The sequence below is a fragment of the Electrona antarctica genome (genome assembly GCF_951216825.1).
Source record: "Electrona antarctica genome assembly, chromosome: 21".
Classification (NCBI taxonomy): Eukaryota; Metazoa; Chordata; class Actinopteri; order Myctophiformes; family Myctophidae; genus Electrona; species Electrona antarctica.
The window spans coordinates 6498197-6514108 of record NC_136802.1 but is presented as its reverse complement, the minus strand read 5'-3'; the positions used below and the strand labels follow the sequence as shown (position 1 = coordinate 6514108).

At 45.6% G+C, this 15912-nt stretch overlaps 1 protein-coding gene across 1 annotated transcript in view; it reads right to left on the bottom strand.

Moving 5' to 3' along the window:
* Window positions 1–1635: 1635 nt before the first annotated feature.
* The window catches only part of dhx15 (DEAH (Asp-Glu-Ala-His) box helicase 15), a 219839-nt gene continuing 205562 nt past the window's right edge, over window positions 1636–15912 (bottom strand). Inside the window, exon 15 of the mRNA XM_079491638.1 lies at window positions 1636–1719. The gene's annotated coding sequence lies outside the window, so the exon portion shown is untranslated. The remainder of the gene's footprint in view (window positions 1720–15912) is intronic.

The following is a 15912-nucleotide window of genomic DNA, read 5'->3' as shown; positions in this document are numbered from 1 at the left end:
GTGAACATGTTTAACTCAAATATTTTTGCTTCTGGGGAGGTCCCTGGAACATGGGGGTCGGAGGACAATTACATATATCCTAGACATGAAAATGTTTGAAAAGGACTGACATAGAAACATATCGGTTTTTCAGAAAACTGACAAGACATTTGTAGAATGGATCTCAGGTCTAAATGGGTTAAATGTAATTAGCTTCCAGGGCCTGTGTAGATGCATGTAAAGTGTTTCGGTGTGAACGGAGGACGTGATTCAGGTTGTCCTGGTGTGCAATTATCTGCTGGGTACGAACGGACGCGGCAAACCAAGTGGCGCCGGCTCTGGTTATGATTACCTTTATGTTCCCCATAGATTTCCTGATGACATTATCCCATTCTGGACGGGAACCCCCTTTTGGTGTTAGCATTATGTTATGCTTTAGCTATTGAAAAATCACACCTGTGTGAACTGAGTGGTGTAAGGTCTTATATAGACTGATCAGCTGTGGTCTGACGTAATGAAATCACACCCGTGTGAACTGGGTGACCATAGCAACCATGCTCATTTTTTGGTACGAACAGACACGTAAACTAACAAAGCCAGTTGTAGGAGTGGTTTACACCACTCAAAAATAGCAGATCTACAAGCTCATAGCTGCTAATTTTTTTTTAAATCGAAGAACGACTGACATAGAAACATAGCTTTTTCAGAAAACTGTCAGGATGTAGAAGACATTTTGTAGAATTTGATCTCAGGTCAAAATGGGTTATTAGGCCTACTAGTAATTTTCACAAGCAATATTCAGAAGGAAGAAGCTCGCCGTTCATTTGAAAGACACGATTGGACGTACTGTACTGTAACCCCCCAACCCCCCCCTTTCCAATCCCCCATACACACATATGCGCAAACAGATGGGAATTTCCAAAGAAATTAAAAAATCCCACTTCTGGCCCCGACTTCAGTCCGTTTCTTTTTTTTTTATTCAAAGCCTGCTGGCAACAGAAATTGGCAATTCATGACAGCAAAAGCTGAGTGAGCGCACTAGTGCACACATTTACCCTCTGCAATTTCTTCTAACAAGATGAGAAGTGTTTTTTTTTGTGTCTCATGTATGATGTGATACAGGTATGGATGTTGCCTTTTCAAAGCCCTGACAAGAGCCCCCTAGAATGGGTCCTCAAGGGGTTAAATGCTCCTCTAGCGATGATCGCTCTCGGGGAAGGAGAGTATTTACCGTTGGCCCTTCTTCAAAAATAATTCTGCTTATCTCATGTTAAAGAGCCAGTGTTGTTCAAGGTATGCAAGATATGAGAATTGGGGGGGGGGGGGGGGTAGGGGGTGGGTGGGGGGGGGGGGGGGATGTGAGGAGATAACCTCTGTTTCTCACCCCTTCGCGTCTAATCAAAGTGGCTCGCCTCCGCGTTGCATCGTCTCCACCAGCGATGTGCCTCTCGATAGCCCACTGTCCCTCCAGCAATTACAGTTCTGACAGCACTGCCAAGACATGCTTCCCCGCTATAACCCACTCTGGGCGGGGAACCCCTTTTGGTGTTAGCATTATGTTATGCTTTAGCTATTGAAAAATAGCAGATCTACAAGCTCGTAGCGCGCCACCGAGTGCCGCGCTTGTAGGTCTGCTATTTTTGAAAAATCGAAGAACGACTGACATAGAAACATAGCTTTTTCAGAAAACTGTCAGGATGTAGAAGACATTTTTAGAATCTGATCTCAGGTCAAAATGGGATAATTACCTGTGGCGTATTTATCCAAGACAGTGCGTGCGTCTGTGTGTCTGTGTGTGCAAGTAGTGTAGTCAGTGTGCCGGGCGAGTGGGTTTTGGACTTCATGATCATGTCTATTAATGGGGGGGGGGCTAATCATCTATTGGGGTGGCGTGTTTGCATTAAATAGGGAGGAGGATCATCATCGTGTTCTCGTCGTACTCCTGCTAACGGCGGCGGCCCTGCATGGCGTTGTACCCTGTTATTATGAAAGAGATGCTAAGCACCGTGTCAGCACATTATATCGTATTCACGCGGGAAAATGGATAGGCTATACCACTGCAAAGTGCTCTCTCATCATCTCCATCGTGATGGTCCAGCCCCACCACACACTCACACCATCTTCATTTCACCTAATAGTATACGACAAAATGTGGTACAAGATGTGGATGTTGTCAGCTCAATATAGTGTCATATGTGACCAGATTTGACTGAGAGACTGCAATCGCGCAAATTACAGCTTTTCACCAGCTTTTTAAAAATGAGTTAATAGCACAGGCAGACTCTTCATACTAGAGCATGTCTGAAATAAGTGTCAGAGCTGAAATCGACATGTAAATATGAAATAAATGCTTAAACATGTAGCTAGGTGTAATGTTAGAGACCACAGAAGTGAACCTTTCAAGCCTGTTTTCTCAACTCGCTGTTTCACTGCAAAACATTACTCTATAAACCACATCTCCAAAACTGGTAGGTCAAACTGAACAACCAATGTGTCAATTTGAAGCTATGATTCCCTGCTTTCACATGACTTGAAAATACGAAAATTAAAAAAAAAATCCAATGGCAGTCTCTCAGTCAAATGTAGTCACATATAGTTTCATTGGCAAATACAGTGCTAAACAGTGACAAATAAAAACTAGACGGAAATGTTAGGAAGGGACCAGTGGACAAGAGATCCAGTATAAGTCATTTTATACAATTGGTTGCAAAATAGCCGATCTACAAGCTCACAGCGCGTCGCGTCGTCGTCGACTAAATCAACTGTAGATTTAGTCGACTAAAATCTTATGATATTTAGTCGACTAAAACTAGACTAAAACACTAAAACATTCCAGGTGACTAAAATGTGACTAAAACTAAATTAAAACTATTCAAGAGACTACGACTAAAACTAAAATAAAAAAAATTCTGCCAAAAACAACACTGGTGCCACTGTAAATATAAACGATTATAACGTACAGTATTCGTGACCCCTTTTTGCAACTTGGCCCGGCTAGGGTGACCAGATGTTCCTCTTTGCGTGGGACAGTCCCTCAAGACTTTTCAGGCGTCCCACAAATTGAGACCCTGTCCCACATTGTGACTGGCAGGCAATTGCATCAGTGCTCAAATGCCCTAATAGTTTAGTCCCCTTCTGTTGTAAAGCTCTCTCATTGTCTCTTCCTGCAAGATGTGTTTTTAAGCCTGTTAAAATAGCATAAAAATAAAAAATAAAGCACGATTTTAAAACAAAATGTGAGACACCAGAGGAGTTTATACCCAATAGGCCTATATGGTCAAATATGACATCAAGGCATTCATATAGCACTCAAATAGCACTCAAGTCGTAAGTTGCTAACCCGGTACTCCAGTATCGCTTGTGTGGGACAAGTGCCCCCATCAAGACACTTCTGTCCCTCAAATGAACAGTTTGGATCTGGTCACCCTAGGCCCGGCGCCGAGTGGAGCACTCTGTATACGGACACTCCCTCGGGTGCCATTCTGTCAGCATCGTGCCTGCCTTGTTTTCAAATGAAGTAAAAAAAACTTAAGTAAAGCGTCAGTCGTATAAAACTGTTTGATGTGGAACAGAGATACTGTTGGTTTGATGTGGGACAGACATTGGGAATTCCCCCCATTAGTGTTGAACGAAGAACTAAGCACAATGACACAGTGACACGTTGGCAGAGCTATATAGACATTCAAACCCACCATGGATAGCTTGGTGGGCTGCAGCTGGTATACTACCACATTCAAACCCACCATGGATAGCTTGGTGGGCTGCAGCTGGTATACTACCACATCCAAACCCACCATGGATAGCTTGGTGGGCTGCAGCTGGTATACTACCACATTCAAACCCACCATGGATAGCTTGGTGGGCTGCAGCTGGTATACTACCACATTCAAACCCACCATGGATAGCTTGGTGGGCTGCAGCTGGTATACTACCACATCCAAACCCACCATGGATAGCTTGGTGGGCTGCAGCTGGTATACTACCACATTCAAACCCACCATGGATAGCTTGGTGGGCTGCAGCTGGTATACTACCACATCCAAACCCACCATGGATAGCTTGGTGGGCTGCAGCTGGTATACTACCACATTCAAACCCACCATGGATAGCTTGGTGGGCTGCAGCTGGTATACTACCACATTCAAACCCACCATGGATAGCTTGGTGGGCTGCAGCTGGTATACTACCACATTCAAACCCACCATGGATAGCTTGGTGGGCTGCAGCTGGTATACTACCACATTCAAACCCACCATGGATAGCTTGGTGGGCTGCAGCTGGTATACTACCACAAAAATGTTCACATGTCTAATATTTCTCCACTTTAACCCATTTTGGCCTAAATCCTGACAGTTTTATTTAAAAACCCATGTTTCCATGTCAGTCGTTCTCAAACGTATTCATGTCAAGGACCCTAAATATATTATGACATTTGCCGCCGATCCCCATCTGAAAATATGTTGTTCCAGGGACCCTCCCCAGTAGCAAAGATTTGAGTTAAAAACTCGCTCTGAAAGAATATATATTCAATGATTTCAGGCACATCTTCACGATTTTTCAAAAAGAAGCTCATATGAACTTGTAGGTCTGCTATTTTTCAACAGTTAAAGCATAACAATGCTTAAAACACCAAAAGGGGTTCCCACCCAAAATGGGTTAATAATACCAATTGGTATTTTATATCATTTTAATCGTTGATTAGTCACCTTTACAACAAGGAACAGCTTGTAAAGACATGGCATTCGTGGAATGAGCAAAAATGCTAAACGTGTGGTTTGCACCTCAATTGCCAAAATGGCAAATGATTGGAATTCAACCCTTGCTTTGAGTTGCTTAGTGGATTGGATGATTGCACTCTCCAACAGTAATATGGAAAACAACAACACATATTAGTCATTTTTACACTTTATATACATTTTACACTCAGTGTTAGGGAACTCAGTAGCGTCTGGAAGATCCATACACAGCCACAGGGTATCTCTCGCACAGGCAAGACAGAACTTGTCATCATTGAAGGCAATCTCAATGCAGTGAGATATCGGGATGAGATTTTGTAGCCAGCGGGCGATCCCATATCTTCAGAATCTGGGACCTTAACGCCATCCTCCAGGATGACAACACTCACCCCCACAGAGACAGGAACATCCACTAAGCATCCTCCAGGATGACAACACTCACCCCCACAGAGCCAGGAACATCCACTGAGCATCCTCCAGGATGACAACACTCACCCCCACAGAGCCAGGAACATCCACTGAGCATCCTCCAGGATGACAACACTCACCCCCACAGAGCCAGGAACATCCACTGAGCATCCTCCAGGATGACAACACTCACCCCCACAGAGCCAGGAACATCCACTGAGCATCCTCCAGGATGACAACACTCGCCCCCACAGAGCCAGGAACATCCACTAAGCATCCTCCAGGATGACAACACTCACCCCCACAGAGCCAGGAACATCCACTGAGCATCCTCCAGGATGACAACACTCACCCCCACAGAGCCAGGAACATCCACTGAGCATCCTCCAGGATGACAACACTCACCCCCACAGAGCCAGGACCGAACGCCATCCTCCAGGATGACAACACTCACCCCCACAGAGCCAGGACCGAACGCCATCCTCCAGGATGACAACACTCACCCCCACAGAGCCAGGAACATCCACCAGGATGACAACACTCACCCCCACAGAGCCAGGAACATCCACCAGGATGACAACACTCACCCCCACAGAGCCAGGAACATCCACCAGGATGACAACACTCACCCCCACAGAGCCAGGAACATCCTCCAGGATGACAACACTCACCCCCACAGAGCCAGGAACATCCTCCAGGATGACAACACTCACCCCCACAGAGCCAGGAACATCCACTAAGCATCCTCCAGGATGACAACACTCACCCCCACAGAGCCAGGAACATCCACTGAGCATCCTCCAGGATGACAACACTCACCCCCACAGAGCCAGGAACATCCACCAGGATGACAACACTCACCCCCACAGAGCCAGGAACATCCTCCAGGATGACAACACTCACCCCCACAGAGCCAGGACCTAACCCATCCTCCAGGATGACAACACTCACCCCCACAGAGCCAGGACCTAACCCATCCTCCAGGATGACAACACTCACCCCCACAGAGCCAGGAACATCCACTAAGCATCCTCCAGGATGACAACACTCACCCCCACAGAGCCAGGAACATCCACTGAGCATCCTCCAGGATGACAACACTCACCCCCACAGAGCCAGGACCTAACCCATCCTCCAGGATGACAACACTCACCCCCACAGAGCCAGGACCTAACCCATCCTCCAGGATGACAACACTCACCCCCACAGAGCCAGGAACATCCACTAAGCATCCTCCAGGATGACAACACTCACCCCCACAGAGCCAGGAACATCCACTGAGCATCCTCCAGGATGACAACACTCACCCCCACAGAGCCAGGAACATCCACTGAGCATCCTCCAGGATGACAACACTCACCCCCACAGAGCCAGGAACATCCACTGAGCATCCTCCAGGATGACAACACTCACCCCCACAGAGCCAGGAACATCCACTGAGCATCCTCCAGGATGACAACACTCACCCCCACAGAGCCAGGAACATCCACTAAGCAACTCAAAGCAACGGTTGTATAGAATACCAACCATTTAGGAGATATTTTTTTTTTGGGGGGGGGGGGGTTCAACCCACATGTTTAGCAGTGTTGCTCATTCTACAAACACCTGTTCCTTACAAGCTGTACCTCGTTGTAAATGTGACTAATCAACGATTAAAATGACAATGATATAATAATAATACAATAATAATATACAAATATAATATACAATACAATTTTTTTTAATTTTCGTTTTGTCATGTCATATGAAAGCAGGGAATCATAGCTTCAAATTGACATATTGGTTCAGTTTGAGCCACCAGTTTTGGAGATATGGCTTATAGAGTAATGTCTTGCAGAAAACAGCGAGTTGAGAAAACAGGCTTGAAAGGTTCACTTATGTGGTTTAAACATTACACCTAGCAACATGTTTAAGCATTTATTTCATATTTACATGTCGATTTCAGCTCTGACACTTATTTCAGACATGCTCTAGTATGTGAAGAGTCTGCCTGTGATATTAACTCATTTTCTCCTTTGGTGAAAAGCTGGAATTTGTGCCATGGCAGGCTCTCAGTCAAATCTGGTGAATTGTGGCGGTTTGGTAATGAACAGCAGATTGCGGTGATGTGGGTCGAACAGATTTTGGAACCAAAAATCTAATGGTTGAAATAATGAGAGTCCTTTCGAGGACTCCTGCCTTTGTCTTGGATGCTGATCGACCCCATCTGATGAGATAGAGTTTTGGGTCGATTGTGGTGATGGTGATTTTGTGAATAGTACAAATTCACTCATACAATACAGTAGCACGCACGCACGCACGCACGCACGCACGCACGCACGCACGCACGCACGCACGCACGCACGCACGCACGCACGCACGCACGCACGCACGCACGCACGCACGCACGCACGCACGCACGCACGCACGCACGCACGCACACACACACACACACACACACACACACACACACACACACACACACACACACACACACACACACACACACACACACACACACACACACACACACACACACACACACACACACACACACACACACACACACACACACACACACACACACACACACACACACACACACACACACACACACACACACACACACACACACACACACACACACACACACACACACACACACAGGCTAACATGATGTTGATGCATCGGGATAGATCCCAGTGTAAAGTGTATTGGGTCCATTGAAGTCGTGCGGCGGCTGCTGCCGTGCAACGTGGGCAGATTGATGAACACATCAAAGTGGGCCATACATATTTTGCGATGTATGTCACCCTTTATATCAACAGTATAACCTCGACGTGTTGTTTCATTTTTTACTGCATCTCATTTGGTCACTTTACCGTGCAATTCATCACTCTATACCTCGCCTCTCCCATTCAACATGTTTTCATCATTCTATACCTCGCCTCTTCCACTCAACAGTGTACACAACAAAGTACTCAATTGTTTTACTTAAGTAAAAGTACCAATACTGCAATTTAGAACTACTTTGTTACAAGTAAAAGTACGGAATTGAAAATGTACTTGAGTAAAAGTGCTAAAGTAAGTTCAAAATGTGTACACAATCTATTGAAAATAGCCGATCTACAAGCTCACAATGCGTCGCATTGCGGCGCATTGTGAGCTTGTAGATCGGCTATTTTCAAATGGCCGAAATGTATAGGGTTGAAGTGGTCAATGTATGTCTTCGCCAAACTAACTATTCGTAACTAAAGTTTTCAAATAATTGTAGTGAAGTAAAAGTTCAAACTTTTGGCTCCGAGATGTAGTGGAGTTAGAAGTAAAAGTACTGGAAATTGGAAATACTCAAGTAAAGTACAAAATACCTCAAAATTGTACTTAAGTACAGTACTTAAGTAAAAGTACTTCGTTACTTTCCACCATTGGAAATGGGGGTTAGTTAGATTCATGTGTGTTCACAATTTGCCTGTGCTTTAATAACACATAATTATTGACAGAATAAAGAGTTATCTTTATCAAGGACAAACATGTGATTTAAGACTTTTCTTTTAGCCATGTGTGTCCGCGTTGCTCCTTTAGTTGGTCCCCCTGAGTGCACCTGGCATCAACACAACAAATGATTGTGCACTTTTTGGTGGTTGTGCGTGTGCGTGCTGTGCGTGCGTGCGTTGCGTGCGCACGGTGGGGTTACTGCCTCCCTCTGACTGGCTGTCACTACAGCTCTAAATCCGGCACTGTATCTCCTCTTCTCATTAAAAAGCAGACATTAGACACACGGCCAAGAAAATCCATCCAAACAAACTCATTTTGACCCCTTTTTTACGTCCCTTTTTCTTCCTTATGCCAAAAAAAAAAGAGTAGAAAAACTACAGTTGGAGGCCATCGATATTGTCCTTTTCTTTTTGCTGAGGTTTGCGTGATCTGCGCAAAAGGACAGTTAACCCATTTTGGGCGGGAACCCCTTTTGGTGTTTTAAACATTATGTTATAATTTAGCTATTGAAAAATAGCAGATCTACAAGCTCATAGCGCGCCACCGAGTGGCGCGCTACGAGCTTGTAGGTCTGCTATTTTTGAAAAACCGTGAAAATATTTATTTCAGAAAACTGGAGGATTTAGAAGGATTTTTCAGGCCTAAATGGGTCAAATGATAAGGGACAATATCGGTGGCACCCAACTGTAGTTTGCAGCCGGATAAAGATTGACAAGGTAATTTTACATGTTCCGTGAAGGGCCTTTTCTGGAGCATCTTTCAGCTGCTGAGCCTGACGGTGGGGGAGAGTACACTGTACAGTACACACAAATATACAGTATATATTTATATAGCTCTCTACTCCCCCTAGTGGACATAATATCTACATTGTGAAATGCGCAGATCACGCAAACCTCAACAAAAAGAATAGGACAATACCAATGGCACCCAACTGTATATTAGTGACGGGAGATTAATCGGCAAACACACATCGGTATCGGCCCGATTCTAGTTGTTTTTAGATTAAATCGGCATCGTTTCGATTAATCAATCAGACCGATTCAGTAGTAATCGGTCCGATTAATCGGTCTGTCTTTACAGATAAACAAGCCCAAAGTAACAGCTTGAACAGATCTATAAAGCTCACACTATTAAATATAAAAGGTATTTAAAGGAGCATTCAGTGATTTGGAAAACCCCCCCGGTCTGCCCCGGTAACAAGATGTGCACATGCACACACTACAGTGGGGGGGACACGCAACAGGCCAACAGCACACACACCAAGGCCCGCCCCCGCTCGATCATGATTGGCGGAAGGCCCCTCTCTATCCTGATTGGATGAAGACTTGGCCACCTAGCCAAAAACGAAACCTACGTTTTTTTTACCCCAGGGGCTCACCGGGGATAGGGAGGAACTCCTTATATGGTCAGCACGCTCTATAGTAGGGAGGATTAACACAACAAAACAAAAAAATAAGTGATATTTGAATTAAGTGAAATCACTGAATATACCTCTAAGTTAAATCTGACTTGCCTAAGCCTGCAGTGCAGACACCCGGTTACATGTATTTTTCAGAATGGACAAAATCATTCTTTCTAATCCTTTTTCTAATAATTTCCACTCAGAGCTCAATCCTATACACAGTCGACTTTAACCCATTTTGGGCGGAAACCCCTTTTGGTGTTAGCATTATGCTATGCTTTAGCTATTGAAAAAGTAGCAGATCTACAAGCTCATAGCGCGCCACCGAGTGGCGCGCTACGAGCTTGTAGGTCTGCTATTTTTGAAAAATCAAAGAACGACTGACATAGAAACATAGCTTTTTCAGAAAACTGTCAGGATGTAGAAGACATTTTTAGAATCTGATCTCAGGTCAAAACGGATTAATGCAGCGTTTCAATCTCAATTACATGTAATGGATGGATTAGACATCTATGGCCACGTATTCACTCTGCAGTTAACCACATGAACCCCGAGCCCAGCCCAGCCCCATTGACTTCCATAATAGCATAAAAAGTTGAGGTACTTCCGCGGCCTGTATCCTGGCAGTCAGAGTACAAAGTTTGGGCACTTATCGGTCCAGTGGTTCGCAAGATTAGCTCTGGACAAAGAGACAGACACAGACACAGACACAGCCAGACACTGTCATAGAAGGGCAGCCTCGCGGAGCCGCGCTATAAAAAGGTGGAAGCGGAAAAGTAAATAACCCATTTTGGGGCGGGAGCCCCTTTTGGTGTTTTAAGCATTACGTTATACTTTAGCTATTGAAAAAATAGCAGATCTACAAGCTCGTAGCGCGGCACCGAGTGCCGCGCTATGAGCTTGTAGGTCTGCTATTTTTGAAAAAGAGTGAAAATGCGGCATACATTTTTGCTATTATATTCTTTCAGAGCGAAGGTTTTTAACTCAAATCTTTGCTTCTGAGGGGTTCCTTCCTGGAATAACATATTTTCAGATGGGGGGGTCGGTGGCCAACTACATATCATTTTTGGGGTCCTATTGACATGAAATATTGAGCACCACTGATACAGAAACATATGGTATTTCAGAAAACTGTCAGAATTTAGAAGACATTTTTTAAATTTCGACGTCAGGCCTAAATGGCATAAATGAGCTTGTGGCTTCTGCCCATTGTCGTCGATGTGGATTCAAACGGTACATAATACCAAAAAGATGGGACAGTGTTGAGCCACAGTCACACTGCAGTGTCACAGGCCATAACGTTGTAATGTAAGTTCTTCTCCTTGGCATGCGCCCCAGGCCCGTTGTCTGGATTAGTTATTGTCTCCACCAGGCCGAAGGCATGGGGAGAGAGTATGTTTAGTTGTCTCCACCAGGCCGAAGGCTTGGGGAGAGAGTATGTTTAGTTGTCTCCACCAGGCCCAAGGCATGGGGAGAGAGTATGTTTAGTTGTCTCCACCAGGCCGAAGGCATGGGGAGAGAGTATGTTTAGTTGTCTCCACCAGGCCCAAGGCATGGGGAGAGAGTATGTTTAGTTGTCTCCACCAGGCCGAAGGCATGGGGAGAGAGTATGTTTAGTTGTCTCCACCAGGCCGAAGGCATGGGGAGAGAGTATGTTTAGTTGTCTCCACCAGGCCGAAGGCATGGGGAGAGAGTATGTTTAGTTGTCTCCACCAGGCCGAAGGCATGGGGAGAGAGTATGTTTAGTTGTCTCCACCAGGCCGAAGGCATGGGGAGAGAGTATGTTTAGTTGTCTCCACCAGGCCCAAGGCATGGGGAGAGAGTATGTTTAGTTGTCTCCACCAGGCCGAAGGCATGGGGAGAGAGTATGTTTAGTTGTCTCCACCAGGCCCAAGGCATGGGGAGAGAGTATGTTTAGTTGTCTCCACCAGGCCCAAGGCATGGGGAGAGAGTATGTTTAGTTGTCTCCACCAGGCCGAAGGCATGGGGAGAGAGTATGTTTAGTTGTCTCCACCAGGCCGAAGGCATGGGGAGAGAGTATGTTTAGTTGTCTCCACCAGGCCGAAGGCATGGGGAGAGAGTATGTTTAGTTGTCTCCACCAGGCCGAAGGCATGGGGAGAGAGTATGTTTAGTTGTCTCCACCAGGCCGAAGGCATGGGGAGAGAGTATGTTTTGCACTCCGTCCGTCCTTCTGTCCGTCCGTCCGTCTGTGAACAGCTAATCTCCGGCACCGTTAACCCGGTCGATGCCAGATTTTGCACACACACTCCCTAGATGCTAACGATGAACCTCTGCCCCAAAATTTCCAGAACAGCCTGTTATAGCGCCAACAAATTTGTTTGTTGTTCGTCAACAAATAAAAACTAGACTAAAAGGTTAGGAGTTGCATTGGTGTACCTTCAAAAAGGTTTGGTCCCAACCTGACCCTTTGGTGTGGTTTGGGCTTTAGGTTTATCTCTCCTGAACAAATCTGCAATTTCCACTCTGAGCTCAATCCATTATATCGTTATGTTTCTCCATTATATCGTTATGTTTCTCTGAGCTCAATCCATTATATCGTTATGTTTCTCCATTATATCGTTATGTTTCTCTGAGCTCAATCCATTATATCGTTATGTTTCTCCATTATATCGTTATGTTTCTCCATTATATCGTTATGTTTCTCTGAGCTCAATCCATTATATCGTTATGTTTCTCCATTATATCGTTATGTTTCTCTGAGCTCAATCCATTATATCGTTATGTTTCTCCATTATATCGTTATGTTTCTCCATTATATCGTTATGTTTCTCTGAGCTCAATCCATTATATCGTTATGTTTCTCCATTATATCGTTATGTTTCTCCATTATATCGTCATGTTTCTCCATTATAGTTCAGATATCGGTGTTGTAGGCAGCCTCACATTTAGCTGGCTAGGGCATTCAAACCAAATCTGTGTTTCAGACGCAAATACTAAACCCAATCACTGATTAGAGCCGAGAGTAAAGAGAACTGTCATGACTCAGGACAGCAAAAGGGATAAGTCGGTGGCACTCGACTGTAGTGGCGCTTCATTCCAGCTTTCATCATGGCCTGTCATTGACCGTATATAAACAGTCATTTCTCTTATAAGACACTCAGCCTCGCACTCCAGCTCTTTGGCCGCTGTGCGAAACTTGACTGATGAAGCCGCTCACCATTAACTGTTTGTCTGTCATTACTCGACGCATCTTGCGTGTTGTGTTGCATGTCATTGTAGCCTCTGAGTCTCCCCACGGCTGGACAATGTGGGTGACATCTCTGTACAAGTGAGTGGCAGTTGCTGTAACCAGGTGGGACAAAACGCCACTGACGCTCAGTCACCTGAAGGCAGGGAGAGAATGTTGGACGAATATATCAATCACTCTCTGCCAATCAGTTTCTTAACCCATTCTAGTACGGGAACCCCTTTTGGTGTTTTCAAGCATTATCATCTGTTGAGAAATAGCAGACCTACAAGCTCGTGCTTGTAGGTCTGCTATTTTTGATAAATCATGAAAATGTGCATGGCGCAAATCTTTGAATGTATTCAGAGCGAACGTTTTAAATTCAAATATTTGCTTCTGGGAGGTCACTGGAACAACATGTTTTCAGATGGGGGGGTCGGCGGCCAATTACATATATTTTGGGGGTCCTTGACATGAAAATGTTTGAGAACCACTGACATAGAAACATAAGGTTCTTCAGAAAACTGTCAGGATTTAGAAGATATTTGTAGAATCATCCTTACTCCTCAGTTGTAATTGGGTTAACTAATGACCCCAACGAGTGTTGAGCAAAGCAAGTCATTTCTCTGAACTCAGGGGAGATTGGGGGTCCCAGAGATAAGGTACACATTTGTATCAAATGGGGGTCCATCCATGGCTAGATGCATATGATCAACCTGGGGGGGTCCTTGAAATGAAAAAAGGTTGAGAATGATTGGTGTTGCGCACTGAAAGAAAGGGACATGCCCACAATGACATGCTAAAAGGTCTTCCTGTCCGGAAATAGATTGAACGCACACACATTACTCACATCTTTATACCCATCGCTCTTCTCCCTGTCAGGAGGTTGTCATGGCGACGGCAGTATAAGGTAGAGATGCCACTCTGACCTGCGTCGGTAAATGCCAAAGGATACACCCCCCCCCCCCCCCCACACACACACACCCCCACCAACACCGCAAAACAGCCACATGTCTTGAAATTTCACACCCCGCATTATCCCATTCTGGGCCGGGAACCCCTTTTGGTGTTTTAAGCATTATGTTATACTTTAGCTATTGAAAAATAGCAGATCTACAAGCTCATAGCGCGGCACCGAGTGCCGCGCTACGAGCTTGTAGGTCTGCTATTTTTGACTATCACAGACATAGAAACATGAGGTATTTCAGAAAACCGTCAGGCCTAAATTGGTTATATGAATACATACCACAGGGGAAACACAGGTAGCCTACTGTATATCTCGCGCGCGCACGCACGCGCACACACACACACACACACACACACACACACACACACACACACACACACACAACACACACACACACACACACACACACACACACACACACACACACACACACACACACACACACACACACACAGTGTGGTTTATCATTCAATTCGAGTAATTAAAGCATCACTCTGAACAGTGCGTGCCATGGCATTTCTCCGGGTGTGTTTTTTTACCTTTGCACACACGCAGGGTCTCCAAAGCATCAGCACATTACAAACCAATTTCCCTATATCAGCTTATATTCACATTTGATTCAGTTGCAATGCTGATGGGAGTTGGAACACGGAGTCTCTGTACACAAGAATCTAAATAATGTTATGAAGCCTGCCTGCCGCAGACCTCATTTATAATCCAATGCCTTGGCTGAATTCCATTACGACACCCTCCCCACCCCACCGCACCCCCATCGCCCCTTTATTCGGGAGGAAATAAGGGAAAACAGGAGATTATGAAAACACCATCAACATACATTTGCTGGGTGGTATACAGGGATGGCTCCATCACAAAGCCTGTGCGTGCACAAAAGGTAGCCGGAGACACCTTTTTATAAATGATCCTCCCGTTGGGGGCGAGGGACTATACATCAGCTATACTCACACCGAACGAGCTCCACGCTACCCTAACCCACACACAAGGCCCGGTCCTTGCATTGTGAACAGCGGTCTGCTTAATGAGACTCAGTGAGGCCACACAGAAGAATTGAAGCTTACTGGGAGAAATAAATTAATGCGAGTCCATGTGATCCATACAGACCTGTGATCACTATACCTTAATCACAGGAGTAGTGCTGCGTGCAACCTCCAGGTATAGTTGCATCATAAAGGGCAGAGACAGCGATTTTGTAACCCATTTTTCACCCCTGTGTCAATTATCTAATGTGATCCCATGGGCTCTACACACCCTCCGCCAACCTGGGGAGAGCAACGGACTTGAACTCATGCTTCCTTCATGCCTGAGTGTCCAAGTTGCTCCTTTACACCTGACAGGGGGGAGTTTCCCTGGTTGGACGTAGCGCGTGGAAGGAACACGTTATTCCAACAAGTTCCTTTTCCCGCCATCAGGCGCCCCGGCTGGCCAGGGGGAGGCAGTTTAGAGACCAGGATTACTGCATGTTTTTTTGTGAGGGTACCTACCCTAGGGGAGAACATGTGAGGGTACCTACCCTAGGGGAGAACATGTGAGGGTACCTACCCTAGGGGACACGGGGAGAACATGTGAGGGTACCTACCCTAGGGGACACGGGGAGAACATGTGAGGGTACCTACCCTAGGGGACACGGGGAGAACATGTGAGGGTACCTACCCTAGGGGAGAACATGTGAGGGTACCTACCCTAGGGGACACGGGGAGAACATGTGAGGGTACCTACATGCAAACTCCACACAGAAAGGCC